The sequence below is a fragment of the Aricia agestis genome, chromosome 17 (genome assembly GCF_905147365.1).
Source record: "Aricia agestis chromosome 17, ilAriAges1.1, whole genome shotgun sequence".
NCBI classification, from domain to species: Eukaryota; Metazoa; Arthropoda; class Insecta; order Lepidoptera; family Lycaenidae; genus Aricia; species Aricia agestis.
This window is the reverse complement of record NC_056422.1, coordinates 9,036,100-9,059,517: the sequence shown is the minus strand read 5'-3', so window position 1 is coordinate 9,059,517 and position 23,418 is coordinate 9,036,100. Positions and strand designations below refer to the sequence as shown.

Sequence of the window (23,418 nt, the reverse complement as noted above, 5' to 3'; positions counted from 1 at the left end):
AGTAGACCCGGCCACGCGTTGCTGTGGCATAGATGCCATATTCTGTTTAAAAAAAACCTTCATAACTGATTTCATAATACCGTTACCCTTAAAGTTGCAATAAAAAATCAATAATATTGTGACTATTTTAGATTTAAGCTACCCTATTTTTCAAGTTGAATCAAATTGCACGCAGTGAAAAAATTAAATTTTAAATCGGTTCAGTAATTTAGGAGTCCATCGCGATTCGCGAACAAACAACGTGACACGTTCTTTTTATATTTTTTATACACAAAGATAAAATAATATTCTTATATTTTATAAACTTTGTGATAGATAAAAAAAAACCTGTTTGTCTGTCCATCTGTTATCTCTTTGATTAAATTTGGTATAGAAATAATAATTAAAATACATAAGTACATAGAAAAGTTTCAATGAAAATCAAAATGTTTACGGACGCTATCACAAAATTTTTTACAAAAATTAGCAGGTCAGTACGAATATCGACGTTAAGGACATTAAAATAACATTCAATATTAGCGCGCCTTGTACAGTGACGCTTTTTTTCCATTTATAAGAAAAATAAGAAATTTTTCTTATAGCCTCGTTTCCACTAAGCAAGCAATTCACGCGCAACATGCTGGACAACAAGTTGCCCAACATGTTGAAAGTCAGCGCGGGACTTTTGATGAACAACGTTTTCTGTCTACGCATCTACTTTACGTCAGTCGTCGCCGACATGTCGCCAGAGGAACTTGTGTTGATTTTAGTGGCAGTGATTATAATTTTTTTTATAGTATCTGTGAGCAGTATCCCATAGACGTTCATAGTTTTGGTACAGTTCGCTTAATTTGAGCACTTGTTCGTTAGACCACACTACGGACATTGTTGCGCGCGTCTCCACTTGACGACAATTGATGCAATTCTCTTTAAACAAACAACAAGCCGCGCGTCATGTTGCGCGTCAGCTGGCAACATCGCGCGCTGTTGTGCAGCGTTGCCGTACATGTTGAGCGTCACGTGTCGCGCGCTAAATGTTGCCTAGTGGAGACGTGGCTTATAATTGGAAATGTTATTTATTTTTATATAATATATTTAGCTATTCGTACAGGGGACTAAATAAGCAACAATTTTTTGTATATTTATTTTCCTTAGTTCAGTGTATTCAGCTATAATGGTACCTAATCAAACCCCATTTTTTAATATTTTGCGATTATTGTGATGGTTAAAACGTATTTATTAAATTTGTATGCGGCTATAAAAAATTTATGGTGTAGACGTGGAGACGAATATATTATCGCTGATATTTGTGAAAAAATGTGATAGCGTCCTTAATAAACCAGATTTAATGTATTATAGATTCATATTTATTCCACCTGTGCAGTACTTAAAAGATAATACTAAGTTTTATTGATCATAATTCAATAATTTGTTGATAAAATCAGCGTGCTCCCACATAAGTTTGGGCGATGACATTCCTATATCGCATAATCGATATTTTCGAGTAAAATTTAATAAGAGAATCGATAAGCATAGTATAAGTGATATACAGTAGACTCTCTCCAGACTAAGCCACCCGGATCGATCCGCACGCATACAAGACGTGTGATTTGAGATAGGTTTCAGCAGCCATTCACAAAGTGTGCTCCGCGGAATCCAAATACAGCGATACGTCATATAATATTGTTTTTAGAAATCTCATCAGACACCAATATAGAAACAATTCATTCATTGACAAAAATGTCGCCACCAAAAAAGATTGAGAGCCGCTGCTTTAGAGAGCAGAATAATACAGTATCACATCGCGCGTGCGTAGGTAAAATCTTTATTTTGCGAGTTAGTTAATAGAGAAAAGGACCTGATTCTACTAAACACCTTTATATTATGTATAAAGTTTATTGCGAAGGAAATTATTGGACTCGTGGATCTCGATAGTTGTTCAAAACCTAATATTGTTCTTATCGCATTGTGGCGACAATCGTGAGAGCGCCGACCTCCGGCCATGTGTGATGCACAGATTCGACACTAATTTGTGCACAAATACGAACAGTCTTGGTACTTTATAGTTTATTATATAAAATACCAAAATAATGAGTTTCAAAAGAAGAGTAGTTAGTATTAAAAATATTTCATCTGGAGAACTGTAGCTATAAAGCTCTATGGATATTATAGTGTAACTTTATGATTTTGATTCAGAAATCTTTAAAGTTGTTTGCGAATGACTTTAGTGATGATTTATTTAATTTTATTTGTTCTTTTCTCTCCACGTATACATGTTCCATGTAAGATAGGACTTTTATTAATAAAATTTGGTCAGTAAAAAGGCATCATAAAAAAAGAAGTGTCTGATGTATCAAATATATTTTTTTATTGATTGAAATTAACATCCTATACACTTGAAATTCCCCAATGTTAAGCTTGCGGGAAATACCTATTTTATTTTCCTTACTTTATTTATCAGCCTATCACATTACCAGTAGTGTAACAGTAATTACTGGGCCGGCTACATGGTGGCAGAACTTGTGTCCCCATTAGCACACCGTTTTGGTTATCACAGACAGTTTTATGGGCGATACAACCGCATCCAAAATGGTACAGCCGTGGTCAAGATCGTGACGTCGCCTGACCTCGCGTTTAGCTCCTGATCGCAGATAGATTTTTAATTTTAGATACAAATTATGTATAATTAAAATGTAGACAAAGGAAATTGTATACAATTCTACTTCAAGTTCTATACAATTTTGGGATTGAGACTAATTTTAAGTTAAGTATATTAAATGGTTACTTGCTACTGAGATCTGAAATTTATTTTTTATCACAGCAATATGATTTTATCGTAGCGAAGAAAACCGAATAAATATAGCTACCTACTGCTGCTATTATAAATATATTTTACTTACTTAATGGTTAGCGATTATTTTTTTATTTAGTACGGCTCTTGTTTTAATTAATAATATAAGCTTATCTATTTTATTAATTCAGTGGTAGATATCCTGGAAAAGTACAATATCTAGTAGTTGGATACTTAACTATGAATTTGTTAAATGATTGAAAAATTGTGTTTTAAATATAGCTCTTGAATTGATTTCAGATTTTAATTGAAAGAAGAACAGAATATTAAAACCGCATTAAGCGGCATTTGAATGTAAATGCAATACCACCTGCTGTTCTCTGTATTTGCAATTTGTATTAAGTGGCTTAATTTATTTAAATAATTAGGCACGAGAAGATAAAATCTTGAAAATGTTAATGCGTTTAGCAAGAATTTTAAATAGGAAAAGTACTAGATCTCCAAAAGCGCTATGTTCTATGTATGGTAAATGAAATTGATACATGTCATTATTTCAAAAAGATAAACAAAATATAATATTACTAGCTGTCCCGGTAAACGTTGTTTTGATATGTAAAGTATTTCACCCATATTGAAGTGACTAAGTATGTCACCATGGCAACGTCCATCGCCATCCCGTCGCAAATCACAATGGTCGCCGTCAGTCTTTAGTTGTAATAATTTACTACGAGTATTATTTATTCAACAAAATTGCTATACAAAAAGTAGCCAGTAGCCGATTCTCAGACCTACTGAATATGCATATAAAATCTGGTGAAAATTAGTAAAGCCGTTTCGGAGGAGTACGGTAGCTAAAATTGTGACACGAGAATCTTATATATAAGATAAACATAACTATGTATTTTATTAATAGTGACGTGCCTGCAGAAATATTTTTATCGTACATTTTCCGGCAGCTAAAATAGTCCATCCTACCCAATGCCTTGTACTTAGTGCCAAATTTCATCAAGATATTATAATATTATCTAGTAAAATGAATTTAGTGTATTTCTTCGCTCGTGAAGTGACTACGTAACGAGTTAAACCTTCCTTCACGAATTGTAGAATATACCATGACCATTAAGCGCTTGTAAAATAACTATATTTAAATACTAATTTAAAGTGGAGTACGGGGAATAGTCGATAACGGCTGGGCAGTAATCTACACCATGTAAGTCTAGCCAGTGGCTAAGCCATTAGATACCGCTTCCTCAACAAAAGCGGCTATTCTAACAATTGTATGAGCTATTTGCCTTATCTGTAGCAGGCCGCAATCACACCGGCCATATTTAGCGCGCCCGCAAGGATTTGATGTTTATTGTTTTTTATAAGGTAAAGGATGTTAACGGATATTTTTATTAAAAATACGTATGGTAATATTCATTTATTCAAGGAATAATAAGCGAATCGAAGTGCAGGTTCGGATAACAAATGACAGTAAAACGATGGTAAAATTAAAATGTATTATTATTCAACATTCGCACTAGATCAAAAAGGTTAAATGAATAACATATAAGTAAAATTTCATAATTAATAATTTTTAAAATCTATTAATTATTAGCTTAAAGGAGTAATATAGATAAAGCTTTTATCTACATAACTGTATAATATTACTATGTTTAAGCGATATGTTTAAGCTTTCTCTTACAAGTTAATTCCATCGACTAACAATCAGTTGATCGGGCATAATAAACTCTAAAATATTTTAAGATAATTCAATAATATTTTTTTCACAAAAATATTTGTGATTTTCCAAAAATGTGACCAGTTTCAAGACTAGTCAGTGTCAGGGGCACCTAGCAGGTATCGGCGCGTGAGGTGACCATACCGGGCCGTCGTTATCTTATAGCGTATTTTAAACATCATTATATCACTTATACCTTTTACACCCTAACCGCTGTCGGGACAGAGTTTCAAATGTACTTTGGTTGTTGACTGATGGCGCCCAACCTAATATGCTTTTTAGGGTTCCGTACCCAAAGGATAAAAACGGGACCCTATTACTAAGACTTCGTTGTCTGTCCGTCTGTCTGTCTCCAGGCTGTAACTCAAGAATAATAGCTAGAGAGTTGAATTTTCACAAATGATGTATATCTGTTGCCGCTATAACAACAAATACAAAAATCAAAATAAAATTAATATTTAAGGGGGGCGCCCATACAACAAACGTGATTTTTTGGCCTTTTTTGCTCTATATCAATAATGACAACAGGTAGGTACTTGAATTTTTCTCAAAGTCCTTAATTATATGTGTACTTTAAGAGTTAATAATCATTTTTAAATAAAATTGAAAAATTAAGGGGGGCAACAAAAAATAAAAGTTTCGGCCTAATTTTGATCTATAATGGTACGGAACCCTTCGTGCGCGACTCGCATTTGGCCGATTTTTATTTAAAATCTTAATTCTATGATTTATTTATTAAACTGTCATTATTGACCATAGTTAACTTAGTCCTGTATCTTTGTATTCTTCGTTAGTAAGTCTCATTACTATTAATAATTATTTATCATAAATTCTAAGTGCTCATTTTTGCATTTTATAACAGTCTACCACAAGCTAAAATGACTTCAAAATGATGCATTTTGTAGCAATTTATTTTATTTATTTATTTTAAGCTACACTACTACTACCTTCTGTAAGTGAAGATTGGAAGAAACTAATTAAAATTTTCGCGCGTCAAGTATCAAGATCGTTTGCATACTGCAGATTGCTGTTGCCGCTTTGATGAGAGACGCTCTATGACGAATGTCCACATATCCGGTAATTATGAGCAATTTATCACTCAACGGAAAATCATCAAAGTGTGCTAAATTCTATTGATTCATCATTTCGACATGTACAATTTGTTGCATATAAGACCTAGTAATGTCTATTTATACTTTATATGGCCTAAGCACATAATTGATCAATTAATTACGTTTTCGCCCTCTAATTTTATTAGATTGGATCATTTTCAGTTGAGCCGGATCTGTTTTTAAGTTTTTAAGAAACGTGTAGGATTTTCCAGCACTCGATTCGGCGAAGGCGTCGTTTTTTAGCGACAAATATATACTGCACTATACAGTGTGTAACAAAAATAAGTGATAATACTTTAGTGTGTGTACGTGTTCCTTTTTAACAGAGTTCACTGTGAAAGTATCAGTGCTGAAAGACGAATTTTTTTTTCACTTTTGTATGGGCAAGGGCCTGAGCGTCACGAGTTTCCCCATACAAAAGTGAAAAAAATTTTTGGTCTTTCAGCGCTGCTACTTTCAAAGTGAACTCTCTACACGGAACACGTACATACCCTAAAGTATTATCACTTATTTTTGTTACACCTTGTATAGTTAGAGTACGAGAGACATAACATACTGTAGTATGGCTAAAGAAAATTATTGTCGTATTTCTATTAAATACACTTATAACGAAAACATCCATACCTCTTATGCCATAGGTCAGAAGTTGCGTCTGTTTTTACAACTCAGCCAACTACCTAATTTCAACAAAATCAGTTCAGCAGAACTGATTTTGTTTAAATTAGTTAAGTACTGACTACTTAGGAACTTTTAATATCGGCAAAGGATCTTAGCAATGTGTATTAGAACATAAATACTAAGCGTCGAAAAGAACTTGAAGGATGGGAAGCATCGTTTAATCGCGTAAACGATGTTGAAGTGGAAACAGCCTGAGGCCAGCACGATAGATCCCGTATCGAGTGCGAACCCGCGCCATTGAATAATGTGATGATTCTAACTTGTGAGATATCGGCGTTATCGACTTACGCGTCCATTACTCTCTTTGCCTTTCATGGAATGTATTTATTGTGGATACGTAAACGCCTCCGTAGTCCAGTAGTCTAGAACGCGGCTCTTCACTCGGAGGTGGGTTCGATTCCCGCGTTGAAAACTTGTTATTTCCAAGTTTGGTTAGGACAATGCAGGCTGATCACCTGATTGTCTGACAAGTAAGATGATCCATGCGTCGGATGGGCATGTAAAAAGTCGGTCCTGCGCCTGATCTCTCGCCAGTCGTATCGGTCTTCCGTCCCACTGGGCTATAGGAGTAAAGGAATAGAGAGTGCTCTTGTGTACTGCGCACACACTTGGGCACTATAAAATTACTCCTGCGTAACTGGCCCGGGTCGTCACCGAAACCGATGTGGGAGTTATTATTATTATTATTGTGGATATACAGATGACGAAAGATAACCTCAAAACTGAAATTTAAAAAAGAATAAATGTGCAGCAATTTGTGTTGTGTTGGGTAGGTATTCGTGAGTCAAGTATCAAGACAACATAATTAAATTTGGCATTTTTTCTTTTCAAACTTCTATGCATTTGTTGTCCAATAAATAATGTAAGCACTAACTAATTTTGCTAACTTTCTATGTCGTAAGCTAGGCAAGAACCTTAACTTATGCCCATGCCAACTAAAAGATTTTCTGACATGAGCTTATGTAATCAACGGCGTTGTTGATTGGTTTGGCTTACTTTGGTAGGATTATTTTGACCGTTAGCTAAATAAAACCGCTAGTGAATTGATAAACTCGAGTCAAAAACCCTCAGAAACCAAGAGTCGTTTTTAAATTTCGAAACTAGTCCAAGAGGCACGTGTTGATCACAGATCAGAACAGAAGTGTCAGATCGTGACATAACTTTACCGGGAGAGTAATCTTACGTACTTAGATGCTTTAATGCCGTTTAAGGTAGAAATTTGAAGGAACACGCTCGTAATTAAGATGTTCTGATTGTGGACTCGTGATGGGTGTGGGTGTCCCGAGGTCACGGGTGGTCTCTGACTATATTTGGGTAAATTAGGAGTTTTTTCGAAATTATACCGAATTTACTTACAGTTTTAGTCATGTTTCTAGGCTACCCATCAATTATTATTGGTATTCCTTAATTAGTTGTTGCTTGTAGAGATCTGCATTTTTATGAACGTTCCCGACAAAAACCTTTATAGTCCGTCGAGAAAGTGAAGAAATTAAAAAGTGGCAACATCGTAGTGTCATCCCTTTTTTCTTAGATCGATTTGAAAGGGATGACACCACGATGTTGCCACTTTTTAATTTCTTCACTCTCTTGACAGACTATACAATCACAATTTGGAATTTGGAAAGAAACAGAGGAATGTGTGCTTGTGCTCATAGCATCATAGTTTACAAATAAATAGTATGATTTTGTTTTAGTTTACTTTTTATTGAAAGCTGACGTGATTGCCATAGTTCCGAACTTTATCCATTTGTATATTCTTCGATAACAATTTCTAAAATTTTGCATTTTATTCACATAGGTTAACTATATTTGAACCTGGGACCCTATTCCGTATGATCAATTATGTTCAGCATCCGAGTTCTCACCAGTAATGGCGTCGTGTGTGGCTCGCTATAAACGTCCACGGACAGTCCTCATATCTTAGAGGGAAGTATTTTGCATGCAGCCACCACATATCTCGCGGAATAATCAAATGGGAGCACAACACTATGGAACATCGTAACACGAATTCGTAATTAGGAAAAAATATACCTTAACATAAACAGACAAGGTTGAATTTGGAATGAGATGTTAGTGTTGTAATACGCGATTGCATCGTTTTATATGAAACGCATAATTTATCGTAAGTACATAATTGTGAATCGAAAAGCGCATCCCGAAGAATTCGATAATAGTATACATTATGTGCCGTGTTTATTTAGGCCTATATTGAGTAATGCACATATAAGTATAGCCTTCCCAAATTACATACTGGAGAAGCAAACTACGGTACGGTATTTAATTGTTTCGATTACGTAATTAATTGCGTGCTCGTTTGGCCAATAAAATATGATTAATTGTAATGAAATAGTCATGTTAATGTTTAGACAAGGGTCAATCATTCAATTATTTTTAGATTAATTTAATTCAATTACAAATGTTGCTGTTATATTATTATTAGTTATAACTAGTCGTCTATCATCGCGTGGTTATTAATACCCAAAACTAAGTCGCTTTTATCACCGACTTTGAGCACGGCGACCAAATCAAAAAATTCCGTAACGAAAATAAACCTAACTCTCGTCTAACGTCGTTTTAGTTCTGCAGATATCGGCACGGTGTTTGTGCACTATTATGCGTGTAGACTAGCTGCTGACTGCAATAGCTTTACCGCCGCAGTCCCCGGGTGCCACACTTATTTTTTTAAAACCAACCTAGTAATAGTCAGGGTTCCCTAGAATTTTGTTTTTTATTACTATCAAGCAACTTTTTGTGACTAACTAAATCATATTAAAGTTTGAAGTTTAGGGTCGCTTTTAAATTTAATAATAATTACTTAATATGTAATAACCATTTAGATTTCAGTTTCAGAACAAAGTTCTTTATCGCGCGTTCGGCGTAAAGGAGGTTAGATAGAACGATATTTGAACTCAACACTTTATTATTAGTATCTGCATGGTAGAGGCAGAGGGCGTTGATAGTATTTCTGTGCGTCAACTAGATGGCGTTTTTGAGAACAAACAGCGACGCGTTGTTATTATTCCTGGGCGTCAATAGATGGCGTTTTTAATAAATTTTTTTGAGTGTAAGTATTTAATATGTATATATACGTTAGGTTTTTTGAACATAAAAAATATCTTCGTTCCATTCGGGTGTGCTTTGACACCTCTCAAGTTTTTATTATTTTTTTATTTCTTTTCAATAGAAAAGTTGAAGAGATGCAAAGAAACTTACACGTGTTCCTATCGTAAACCACAAATGCGAGAGGATTTTGAAAATTTCACCCCCAAAGGTAAAATCAAAGTTCGCGCGCAAAGCCGCAGAAAGAGCCTACTTAAGCAGCATTATCAATGCAATTAATATGCAATAAAATGACCAGATAGGACGAACATGGATCAGATAAACGATATTTGTACGTCAAACGCCGTATCGCCTTCATTAGACGGGTCAGGCGGACCGCGACACCTCTCGTGCTAATGTAGCTGATGTATTGTTACGATTGTATGTTCCGAAGCGCATGCTATTGTAGGGGTGGGACACACTGGATTTTATAATTTAAATGTCCGTAATTTAAAGTACTGGTTTTGGGAAAAGGAGAGGCAGACGTGTCGATATTTAAATTATGTAGTTGGTTTTGGGGAAGGGGGGTTAGAGGTACATGGTAAAGTAAAAAAGAAGCCTGGATGAAAAAGCTAAGTTTTTATAAAAGTCGGAAAAATATAAGCTTTTGCTTTTACTATGTAGATGCTTTTACTATGTAAATATGAGTCAATTTAAGTGTGGAATAATACTTAAGGGAGAGTATATCCCTTGTATAAGTGGCAGTGGCCAACCTCAAAGATTAATCACTTTGTTTTATTTTATCCGGTAAAAATAAAGCAGGAGCACATTTTTAAGATTCCGTAGTCAACAAGGAGCCCTTACAGTTTCGGTCTGTCCGTTCGTCTGTCTGTCCGCGGTTTTGCTCAGAGACTATAGGATCTACAAAATCAAAAACTAGCGGTCCTACGGAACTCTATATTGTGCGTGGCCCGATACGCACTTGGCCGGTTTTTAAACTAATTTAAACGTTTAGCAGTGTGCAGTGTGCACACAGCTTAACTTTCGTTCACCGCACCGCGATGTCCGCTTTTAATTTACATTTTATCCGTGCGCAGACGCAGTAATTTTTGCATGCCGGAGCAAACACTTAGAGGCATTAGCCGGTACTGTCGCGTTCACTAACTTAGGGTCAGCTTACATTAGAACTTCAAGAGGTAATGTATTTTGAAAGACTCGATTTAAACCGAACTTAAACAGACAGACACATTTTTACATTTATAACATTAGTATGGTGTCCATAAAGTTAAACACTGATAGATTTTCAGCAGTGTCAAGCTATCTGTTCTAAAAAATGGCTGATATAAAAATGCAGTCCATTCATCGACGCGTTACATCGCAATGCCTACAGACCCTTAGAGATCCTAGAGTCTAGTATAGACTGTACTGTCGCGTGCAGTACGAAACCAGGAATAGAGGTACAGTCGGAACACTTGTAGTGGAGTATCATTCGGCTTATTATGTCCACCTGAAGTACAAGCGTGAAAATTGTTTTGATAGATGTAAGCGACATGAGTTGGTTGTTTAAATTGCAGTAATAGTGTTTAATTTAGAAATGAATGGTGTGCCAGGTAGAATTACATTATGAGCAGAGAATTGCTAGAATTTATTAAAGGGATATTAATGTTTAGACTTTTTGCGAACTATGGTTTTGATCCATTGCAAAAAAGTAGCCAGCCTAATATTATGCTCCTCTCTCGTATGGTGATTATCATTATTTATCTTCTTTACCTTTATCGTTGATCGATTTTAATGTCATTCTTCGCGTGTGTACAAATGAGTCCGATATATTTATAACCGACTTCCAAAAACGAGGTTTTTATGTATGTTCAACGATTACTCCGCCGTTTGTGAACCGATTTTCAAAATTTTTGCTTTGTTATTTAGTTTTACAATTCAGTCAAGTAAATAATTTCCATTTGATACTATAGTCCAAACTGGAACAGCTTATTTCAAAAAAGTTGATATAGGACAAAGTCTATTGGGTCCGCTAGTTACTACGATTTAAATTCCTCGTAATGTCGATGATGATAATGAATATCACAGTCAGATAAGGCTGGTCACGTTCAGGTTATGATGTAGGTGGTGTGTCGAGCGATCGTGGGCCAAGACGCTAGAGGAAGTATTAGGGACATCTAAATCAAACAACAGACGGACGCGCCGACGACATAGAACAAGGTACAGACTAAACTAGATCTAAGTTATATCTAGGTACAAACTAAACTAGATTTAGGTGAAGACTAAGCTAGATCTAGGTACTATCAGAGAAGTTGATTCATAGGCAGATGGCGGACCTATGTAAATTGGTCGCGTTGTGTCAAACCCAGCCGACAGATCAGCTATCATTGAATTGACATTATCCGACCAAACGTCGTAGGTTCATCAATTGCCTATGAATTAATTTCTTTATAATATAAGTACTAGCTGTCCCGGCAAACGTTTCTTTGACATAATATAAAGTATTTCGCCCGTATTATTTTATTGAAGTTACTAAATAAGTATGTCAACATGGCAACGTCCATGGCTATCCCGTCGCACAAACAATGGTCTCAGTCAGTCTCGAGTTGTAATAATTTACTATTATTTATTCAACAAATGCACTTATCAATATAAAAAGTAGCCAGTAGCCGATTCTCAGACCCACTGAATATGCATATAAAATTTGATTAAAATCAGTAAAGCCGTTTCGGAGGAGTACGCGGCCTAACATTGTGATACGAGAATTTTATATTTAAGATGAAAGATGAATCAATTTCTTTTTTTTTTTTTTTTTTTTTATTTATTTGGAAAACATACAGTGTTTTTTAATTTATAGAAGGCTGTATAAAATCTAGACACCATTTACACGTTTTCACATTTAGAAACTAATTAATTACGAAAGCTTACAAAAATTTACATAAACTCACTTATAGAAAAATTATAGCTTATTAAAGGATAAGTACAGACATTTATAATTATTATTAATTTTGAAATATTTAAATAATCAAAGATCAGTAATAAATATTAAACGACAGTCAGAGAACACCGTCAAACCAATGCTTAGATACAAGTCTTTTTGTTGTTTAATGGTACATACTAAGCTAGTCTATCTCTTGTTTAATGGTACATACTAAGCTAGATCTAGGGCTTGAGAAGATTATGAAACGTAGGTACTAAAAATATAGTCTCAATTGGAAACTAAAACAATTAGGAAGCCTTACATATTATGCTAATTAAGGATTTTTTTTTAAATTCCACTAAATAGGTAAGTGTGACACTAAATACCAAATAGTTCACGCTAACAAATCAATGCAAAAAGGTAGTTCTTTCTATGTGACTTACTTAGAGTCGACGAGCCAAATCTAGAAATGGTTAGGTTACTTCTATACGGCTAACATGTAACAAAGCCAATAAAACCTAGACAAAAACTATATCGGATTTATGATACTTTCACCGTAACAGAGTAGCGGAGACGAGGCAGGGAAACGAATCAATCTGCGTTTCCCGCGGACGTTGTACGCGGATGTGACCACAATGTATTGCGTTAGCTTCTATGTAAATAGGAATTTATTAGCTTATATTTGATATGTTGTTCGCAACTTCCAAGGAAATCCCAAGGGAATTTTGTCGCTAAGATAAGTCCTTCCATAGGATCTGTACACACACTTTATCTGTGCTTTCTATAAAAACAGGCATATCTGTGCAAGTTGTGTACGAACATTGCATCCGAAAACACTTCTTTGGAAATTGATAAACTTTGAATATTCTGTCATTGTTGCTGCTTCACACGTAAGCCTAACCTAACAAAATCAAGCAGGTTTTTTTTTTTTTTTTTTTTTTTTTATTAAATAAGGGGGCAAACGAGCAAACGGGTCACCTGATGGTAAGCAACTACCGTCGCCCATGGACACTTGCAACATCAGAAGAGCTGCAGGTGCGTTGCCGGCCTTTTAAGAGGGTATACGCTCTTTTCTTGAAGGTTTGCAGGTCGTATCGGTCCGGAAATACTGCTGGTGACAGCCCATTCCAGAGTTTTACAGTGCGCGGCAGAAAGTTACGCGAAAAACGCACTGTGGAAGACTGCCACTCATCAAGGTGATGAGGATGGTATGTTTTTCGCGTGGGACGATAGCGAAAAGTTGCAGGTGGTATGATTCCGAACAATTCCTCAGAGCACTCCCCGTGATACAGCCGATAGAGGATGCAGAGTGAAGCAACATCTCGGCGTAATTCCAGGGGGTCCAAGCTGCTTGAAACACTATGGCAGTCAACAATTCGAGCAGCCCTTCGTTGGATACGATCCAGAGGGAGCAGTTGGTATTTTGGCGCCCCTGCCCAGAGATGAGAACAATATTCCATATGAGGCCGAACCTGCGCCTTGTAGAGTTGTAGGCGTTGGTCCGGACTGAAGTACTGTCTCGCTCTGTTAAGAACGCCAAGCTTCTTCGAGGCTAATTTGGCCTTACCCTCAAGATGATATCGAAACTGGACTTCGCTCGATATGTTGACGCCAAGTATCTCAATGCTAGGGGAGATGGTTAAAGATGTGCCCTCGAAACGAGGATAAACGACCATTGGTGACTTTTTAGTGGTGAACGCGCAGACTTGTGTCTTGGCGGGGTTGAATTGGACTAAGTTACGTCTACCCCATTCAGAGACCTTCTCCAATGAATTCTCCACCTTAGACACAAGTTCGTTTCGACTCTCAGTGACATTTTGCCGAGAAATATTAGGGGAGCCGGTATATACAGCATCACCTGTACTATCATCCGCATAGCAATGAATGCCTTTGGTTTGTAACATGTCATTGATATGCAGTATGAATAGAGTAGGCGATAGCACACAGCCCTGAGGGACACCAGCATTAACAGACTGAGTTTCCGAGCATTCGCCATCAACTACGACCTTTATGCTTCTGTCTGCTAAGAAACTAGTGACCCACTTACATAATTTCTCGGGCAGCCCGTATGATGGAAGCTTTGATAGCAGCGCTTTATGCCAAACCCGATCGAAGGCCTTCGCAATGTCCAAACTAACAGCCAATGCCTCTCCCTTCGACTCAATTGCCTGAGCCCAACGATGAGTCAGGTATGCCAAGAGATCACCAGCCGAGCGACCCTTACGGAACCCGTATTGTTTGTCGCTTAGCAATCCCTGGCCGTCCAAGTATCGAAGAAGCTGGCTATTGATAATGGATTCCATTATCTTCGAGAAGAGAGAGGTTATAGCGATTGGTCTGTAGTTGGAAGGATTTGAGCGATCACCTTTTTTGGGGATCGGGTGCACCAAGGCTGTCTTCCAGGAAGCCGGGACGATGCCAGTGGAATAGGAGAGCCGAAAAAGTCGCGTCAAGACCGGAGCCAACTCTGGAGCACACTTTTTCAACACAATAGGCGGGATTCCGTCAGGCCCACTCGACTTTTGGATATCAAGGGAACAGAGGGCTTTTCGCACTGAGCGCTGATGAAACCGTATATCCGACATGATGCTCGTGCATCGCGGTATGGTCGGCGGTTTCTGCCCCCCGTCACCCAGGGTCGAGTTTGACGCAAAGAGCTTGCCCAGAAGATCGGCTTTGTCTTTTGCGTCCTGGGCCAACGATCCATTTCCTACGTGTAGGGATGGTAGGGTTGGCTTGCAGAAATTTCCTTCAATAGCTTTGGCCAGAGACCAGAATGCACGGGTTCCCGAGGGGAGGCGCTCAAGTCTCTTGCCAATTCTATTGACGTGCTGTTGCTTTGCCCGAGTAATCTCTTTCTTGAGGGACCTAGAGGCAAGGTTGTACTCCTTTTTATATGTGCTGGTATTTAAATCCCGAGCAGACACTGCGTTGGCCCAGGATTGGTAAGCCTCCTGCTTCCGGCGAGAAGCTTTTTTGGGGGATGAACCAAACCAGGGACGAAATCTGCCGCCAGTTGGCACTACAGAGGTCGGAATGAAAAGTTCCATCCCCTGCATCACCACATCGGCAACAGAGTTGGCAGTGTTGTCGAGATCATCCGGCAAGAAGCACACGTGCCCCCAAGGATAGGATGCAAAAAACGACCGCATCCCATCCCAGTCTGCTGACTTATAGTGCCACACACGACGGTATTTAACAGCGCGCTGTCTTAACACCGTCGTAAGTGGCACAGAACTCCTAACAAGGCAATGATCCGATGAACCAAGTGGTGCGGTTACGGATATTTGGTAGCCGTCAGGATTTGAAGTCAGTAGGAGGTCCAACAAGGAAGGATTCTGACCATCCACATCTGGGATTCGCGTAGGCGTAGTAACCAGTTGTGTCATGTCGTTCGCAAGGGCAAAGTTGCAGACAGATCTCCCCGCGTGATCAGTTTTACTGGAATTGAGCCAGTCGGCGTGGTGGGCATTAAAGTCGCCAAGTATTATGATCTTTTTTGTATTAGAGGTTTGAACCATAGATAGGTTCCACTGGTGACTGGAGATTCTCTAAGTGACAATTTCGAGAGCAATTAAGGTACAAGTTGGACCGCTACATGAAGCGGCAGCAGACGACGTATCGTCGCAACACTACTGGTTTCTATGTAATAATAATATTAATATTTTTTTGAAAACAATAAAATATTTTTAAAGGTACATTATATTATTTTAAGATTAAAGACGTTTTAGTGCCGAGTTTCTTTGATGTCTGCACTAGGCTGAGCCTGTCCTGCAGATCACCAGAATAGTATCTTAATTAAAAATAAAAACAAAGTTACTAAAATTATTAAATATCATTACCGCGCTGTGTTGTGTGTGTTTATGTGATTATTTCTATCTATTATATGTATTTCTATGAATGTGTCGCTAGCTTCGTGTCGCTGCGGAGGGTTTTTCATACAATTACATAGAAACCAGTCGCGACAATACGTCGTCTGCAGTTGTCGCGTGTCGCTCGGTTCCAGTTTGTACCTTTAATTTCGATAAATATAGCTTGACACTATTTTTTACAGTAATATAATATGAAAAAAAGTGGGAGAGCCATGCTTCGGCACGAATGGGCCGGCTCGACCGGAGAAATACCACGTTCTCACAGAAAACCAGCGTGAAACAGCGCTAGCGCTGTGTTTCGTCGAGTGAGTGAGTTTACCGGAGGCCCAATCCCCTACCCTATTCCCTTCCCTACCCTCCCCTATTACCCTATTCCCTCTTAAAAGGCCGGCAACGCACCTGCAGCTCTTCTGATGCTGCGAGTGTCCATGGGCGGCGGAGGTTGCTTACCATCAGGTAACCCGTTTGCTCGTTTTCTCCCTTATTACATTAAAAAAAAACAAATAAGTGCGGATTATCGTATTATAATTTTTAGCGGTGATCGAGAAGCAATCTGATTAAAAATTTATGCGTTCCAACTTCCAAGTGTACCGAGCTTTTCAGCAATATTATTTCATCAGTACATTAGCAACAGATGGTAGACCGTTTTTGTCAAATACATTGCGTATCGGATGCTTGCATAAGAAGATTGATTTGCCATACCTATAGTCCCGATCACTCAAGCGGTGATAAGGCGCACAATAGATTGGCTCTTGATAAATATGCTGTCATACAGAATAAAATCTGTAATGCGTTATGTGCCTTATTAGAAAGTAATTGTAATATAGATACGGTAGATATAATAATGACTTAATAAATACCAATATCTGATGCGCAATGCTTGTCGGTAAACAATAAATTGTTTTACGACAGTCAGCTGTAAGTTAAGTATGAGGAATTTTAGATTACATTGATATTTTTTTGTAGATCTAGTTTCAATTTCACATATAGTGGAAATACTGTAAAATAATATATTTAACTCTCTTTTTTATTTCATTATAAAGAAAGTTAATGGTTCCCTTGTCACATTTCTGGATACTTATACTACCTTTGCTATGTAACTGTTTGCTTTCCAAATAAAATAAAATAAAATAAGACAAATATTATATTACCTCCTCTTTTTGGAAGTCGGCTAAAAACATTATGTTTTAATAAACAATTTAAATTAAAAACATTAGTAGAGTTGGTACTTGTCTTCAAATATATATTTTCAACGCAAGCTAAAGTACACGTTGCAATCTTTTATATCAAGTTAAAAATGTAAAGGTATAAAACTCTTTTAGAATTTTAACAAGATCTTGCTCATAATTTTGTTCATACAGAAACACCACACGGAAACTTTATGATAAAAACTACCGTTTTCTTCCGGGACTGATAGTATTTTAAATTTGATCGAAATTGGTTCAACCATTTAAGCCTGCAGACAATCTCATTTATGATATAAGTATGGTCGGATTATGCTACAAATTTGCCCTTTTTGCTGTAGCACCTATTGGGTGCCTGCGGGCAGAGCGCGGTGTTTTCACAATCTAAGTGTTTCCATGGCAATAAATAAATCCGGGGCGTTTGATGGGGCATCGCAGACGCAAACGAATCATCATACCGTAATGTCAAGCGTGACCGCGGGCAGGACTTGTGACCACGACTTTATGGAATACAGACTGGGTGTAACAAAATAAAGTGATAATAATCTAGGGTGTGTACTGTGTATGTGCCCTTGTATGCACGAAGACGCGCCCCACCAATATTTGGGTGAGCATATTTCCCTTTGACCGTGACGCTTTCTCTTAATTGGTCCATTTATTGTAGTGTGCGCGTGCACTCATAGGTAATAATTGGTGTGTACCGATAGCACTCATACATTGGCGAAAGCTTGCACACATAATATACTATAGACTATTAGGAGGAATAGTGGTGGGTCTTCATGGATTGCATGGACTATAATACAAGGTACACCTTGTTACAACAAAACATAGCGTTAAATTTTTAGGATATCTTGTATAGCATCTACATTCTAATATGAGAGTAGTAGCGCTGAAAGACCATTTTTTTTGTGATTTGTATGATCAAGCGCCCGACCTGCTGTTTCCACAACGAACTCTATACAGGAGACCCATAAACTCCCTAAAGTATTATAACTTAGTTCTGTTAAGCCCTGTAGACTGAGTGTAATATAACTGAGTTTAATAATTTATAGGTTATATTACTTTGGTGGTGTGTACCGTGTGTATATCTTGTATAGAGTCCACTGTGAGAGTAGTAGCGCTGAAAAAGTTGCATTTGCTAATTTTAGTAACTAGTTATACTTTTTTTATCTATGGACGCTTCACACCACGTCAGTCTGGCTCCGTGCTAAGTACCTCAAGGACTTGTGTTGCAGGTACCAGACAACGGAAATATATTTAACTCTTTTATACTATACATATATTTAAGATTTTTATTATATCATACACATTACACATATTTAATAGTTAATACATATCCAGACCCGGGAACATTGCAAACTTTTTTGTTCCGTCGGCGGGATTCGAACCCGCGACCCTCGGCTTGAGCTACCACACACTCAACCAATTAAGCCACTGAGGTCGTATTATAACTTAGTTCTGTTAAGCCCTGTAGACTGAGTGTAATATAATTAAGTTTAATAAGTAATAGTACTTTGGTGGTGTGTGTATATTATCTTGTATAGAGTCCACTGTGAGAGTAGTAGCAAATGAAAGTGTTACATCAGCTAATTTTTGTAACTAGTATTTGACAGCAGAAAAGTGACAATAGGTAATAATAATATTATGAACTACATCGCGTACCTTACTTTAAAGTTTGATTGATAATTATTATTCGTTGGTACGTTTCTTTTACCTTTTTCTCATGCAAATAATAATTAACATGATCTTCTCTTCCTGATAATTGGCAATACGAGCTTATGAGCACAATGATTAATCGTTCAACTTGCAACTTATTCATTTTTAATGAATCATTATTGCACCGCTGATAATGATGATGAATATCATTGAAGCGATCAAGAAAGTAATGTTTTTTGGGCGTTTCGATGATTGTTGATTGATGTTTCGATAATGGCTTTATGTTTAACGTCCTTCATTACATCTCAACTTTTCGCATATTTATGTTCAGTCATCTCCACAATCTGCGATTACGCATGCATTTTAAAAGCAAATCAACATTTTATTTATTAAATTTTAAATCCATAGTAATATTATAAATACGAAAGTGTGTCTGTCTGTCTGTTACATCTTCACGCCCAAACCACTGAACCGATTGAGCTGAAATTTGGTATGGATATTCTTTGAGTCCCGGGAAAGAACAAAGGATACTTTTCATCCTGGAAAAATGTACGGTTCCCGCGCGATAAACGAATGTTGGCGCAACGATGTTGCGTGCGTCATCTAGTCATAATACATAATATATCTACATGAAATCGGCTTCAAATACCGGACTCCATTTTCAACGTCACAGACATTATTTTGTGCTAGGTCAAGAATACGTTGATAAAATAACAATAGAATTCCAATAATAGCGTTTACGATACCGCATTCAATAGGACACGAATATTCTGAATTTAGCGACATCCTTTCTCATACATCACACAAATTTGTTTGTACTTCATTATAATAAACATAAGGTCGGGGGTCGAACAAACGTGAAAGTGTGAACCTAGATGCGCGTGCGCACTAAGCCTAGCCTAGGTTATAGCGGCGCGCGGCGTCTAGGATCTAGCTATAGTATATTGCTAGATAGGTCAATAAGTCTCAATTCAAGTAACAATGCAATTAAATCTTAAGCTGCAAACACCACAAAACATGAATTCTTAAAAAAATATCATTGGTGAATATCGCTGATTACTTTGACAGAGAAAAGCAGAAAATAGTAAAGAAAAGACAGAGCAAAGTTTTTCTTCGGTTGTTTGTGAATTATTCGGAGTTGTAATCTAATAAGTATCAGTTCCGAAATCTACTTGTCATCTATTTTATTACTACGTAGAGCGTCTAATGTGAAATGACGCGCCTCGCCACTTCACTAGTTGATATTTAAAATGAAAAATGTTGTACTGTGAATACGAAGAAGGGCATTTTAAGTTAGACAAGCCTTATAGATTTATAAGGATCTTGTGATGCTTTGGCGTTGTTGTCAAGGGTCGTGGAATCGATGCAGCTGGCACTAAAATGACTTAAGTATTTGGATTGACGTTGACGAAAGCTGCGTACACACGTTTTGAAATTCCGTGAGACAAACACAAACGTTCGTTTTTCTTCTCGAATCAATGCGCCGGCTTACATTCGAAACGCAAGTGCGGAATTCGTTCCTTTTGGAAAAAAAAAACTAAGGTGTGCGTCATTTAATGTATTTTCTACTTACTCCATAAATTCGAATGTCTAAATACAGAAAAAGTGTGTACTCGGCCAGTGAAGTGTGTATCTGAATTGACTATTTTACAATGTAGCGGCGTTAGTAGAGCCAGGTCTCCTAGTCCGTACGATCCTCCACACAATGCCCACACAGTTGACGTACTATCGGGGTTTATCATTAGCATGTTGCGTGAGGACGCCCACTCGCACAATCGCTGTATCAGCATTACATTAAGCACAGGAATGTTCGTAGAAAAACGCTGAAAATGGGATTTAAATTGCGATTTTGAAAGGAAAAAGTTCTTTCACAGAATTAGGAACTTTTTGGTGAAAATAATGAATTTGTTTTACGTCAGGGCTAGCACACGTGAACTGATCGGAAATACGCGAAAAAATTTCGTGTAATTCCTTTTCTTTAATAAAAAGTTACTTTGGAATAATTCTATTGCACTCTTAAATTACTGTCGTAATTTTTTTAAAGGTGAGCTAAAGTCGCTTGAAGTAGGCAGCCCACAAAATACAGCTAGCTACAGCCTTACAGCTACCTAGCTTTAAGGACGACATTAATGATGAAGATGTTGAAGATCAAATCAGTCTTATACTTAATCTAAATCTGTTACAAAAAGAATCAAAATTTCTTGCCTCTTAGCGTAGCAAATATCAAATTATGACTAAGATGATGATGATGACGATAATAACGATGATGAAGAGTATAGTGATGATGATACTGATGATGCTGATGATTACAGCAGCGATGCGTGTGTCACCCGAGCCGGGGGATCGCCGGCAATACGGCACCGCGGATCGCTTACGGCATACTCGCAGTATCGAGTTCGCTATACGATCGCTCTAAATATTGATGACATACTGTGGACATAATATTTTAAGCGGATAGAGTAGAGAGTAGAGGCAAAATGCATGGCAATGGCAACAAGAAGCAGGTTTGTGGACTACATGCCTAAAAATGTGCTAAAAACACGAAACTGTATCTTGAACGAAAATCAAGGTAGGACTAGGAGTCTTTAAAATATGAAGAGTCATATTTTGAGCTTTAGAGATACTCTTATTCTATTTTTTCCTTTGATAGTTGCAAGAATCCATATTATTACTTAATATTATAAAATACGTGAATGTGTGTCTGTCTGTCTTGACACACCTAAACCGTTAAATTTTGATTTAGCTGAAATTTGGTATGAAGATACTTTCATTCGCGGGAAAGGACATAGGATACTTTTTATCCCGGAATTTACGGTTCATCTTGTTTAAATATAGTTTTAAACATATTTCTATACACTATACCTGCTGAGAATATTATAATTTTAGTTTGTCAAAGAATAATGAATTCGTATCAACTACATATTACATTAATTAACATAGTAGGTACATTATGTTATCACGTTTCCTTATTCGTCGATCAAACGGTATCGTCCCAGTAATTACTATAGAGGCGGACTTTATAATAATTGATCTGTCAATTGAGGAAGTATGACGGTGTAAAGCGTATTACACATTGTACGGAAAAACTCAAGGTCACGAGCTTTTCCCCGCTTGGACTATACACCTCGTTAACGAGAAGTGTGTACAGATAAAGTACAGAAAGAACCAACTCCTGAAGTGCCGGGGGGGGGCGAGGGGTGAAAATAAAACAGCAGGCATTTTCCCTGCTCGGTATCAAAAGAGAGATATTTCAAAGATAAATCAGTTTTATCAAACGAATTGAAAATATTGTGTTGGCATATTTATATCACTACATTAAAATTGATGATTTTTTTACTTCAGGACAAAAAAACGCAAATCATATCTATTATAGATTTTTCCAGGGAACAGGCATTATACGCTTCATAAAACACTTTAGAACCTTGATCTAAAACTTCTTTGGATGAACAGCGTAACCTTCTCTATTCAAAGCACATAATAAGTCCAATATAGTCTATATTATTTACATGTCAAACGTTAATAACATAGTTATTATGTATTCAATCGATTCTTTATTGGTATCAATCAAAGGCATCTGTTTGTATACTTAACTTATCAAGAAAGAATAATTTTATAGAGTTTAGATACACTAGACATTTCCTGGGTGGACCACACCTTTACATTATAATAATTATTCCATACGATATACAGAAAATGTATATTATCATAATACTATTATCGTTTGCCAACACAGAAGGTATTAAAGGCTAACAAACGTTAGCAGAAGATCCAACCAAATATTATAGTTTTAGTAGATGACGCCCTACGAATAATAAAAACTAACCACCGTTGTGGCAAAATTCATTTATCGCGCGGAAACCATACCTTTTTTCGGAATAAAAAGTGTCCTGTGTCCTTTCCCGGGACATAGAGTATCTTCTTACCAAATTTCAGCTAAATCAGTTTAGCGGTTTAGGCGTGAAGAGGTAACACACAGACAGTCAATCAAGGTAAGTATGGATAGTAATATTTTGTCCTTAACTGTGAAGCGGCTTTTGAATAGAAAACGACGACAAAACAAGATCATTTTTATATTGTAATCAAACGGTAAAATTCTGACTATTATAATGTGTATAAAGTCGGGAGCAACATCTTATTGCCCTTTAGGAGTATATTCTAAGAAGCAGATTATAAAATATTATAAACAAGTCTTGAAGTAACGTAAACTAAAAAGAGCTAGACGTATCACATAAGCCCCACATTCACTCAGTTAATCTAAGACTAATTTTATACGAGAATAAAAAAACATGTTATAATTATGGCGATGCTATTTGGAGCGGTATATTTTTATAGTCACAAAAAATGGCGCACGACTTCCTTTACTACGCCTTATATAACACAAAAGGCAATCAGTACAGTGGGCTGAAATAATTTCTCTCCTTTGGATCGAATATAGACCACTTTCTATGTCACAAGTGTGGAACTAGA

General features: G+C 37.0%; 1 long non-coding RNA gene across 1 annotated transcript; it reads left to right on the top strand.

The window, feature by feature from the left end:
• The first annotated feature begins 875 nt into the window (after positions 1-875).
• Positions 876-22,352, top strand: LOC121735519. Its single transcript, XR_006036872.1, has 3 exons — positions 876-1,023; positions 15,112-15,121; positions 22,342-22,352. It is a non-coding gene; the product is annotated as an uncharacterized LOC121735519 (long non-coding RNA).
• Positions 22,353-23,418: the final 1,066 nt, after the last annotated feature.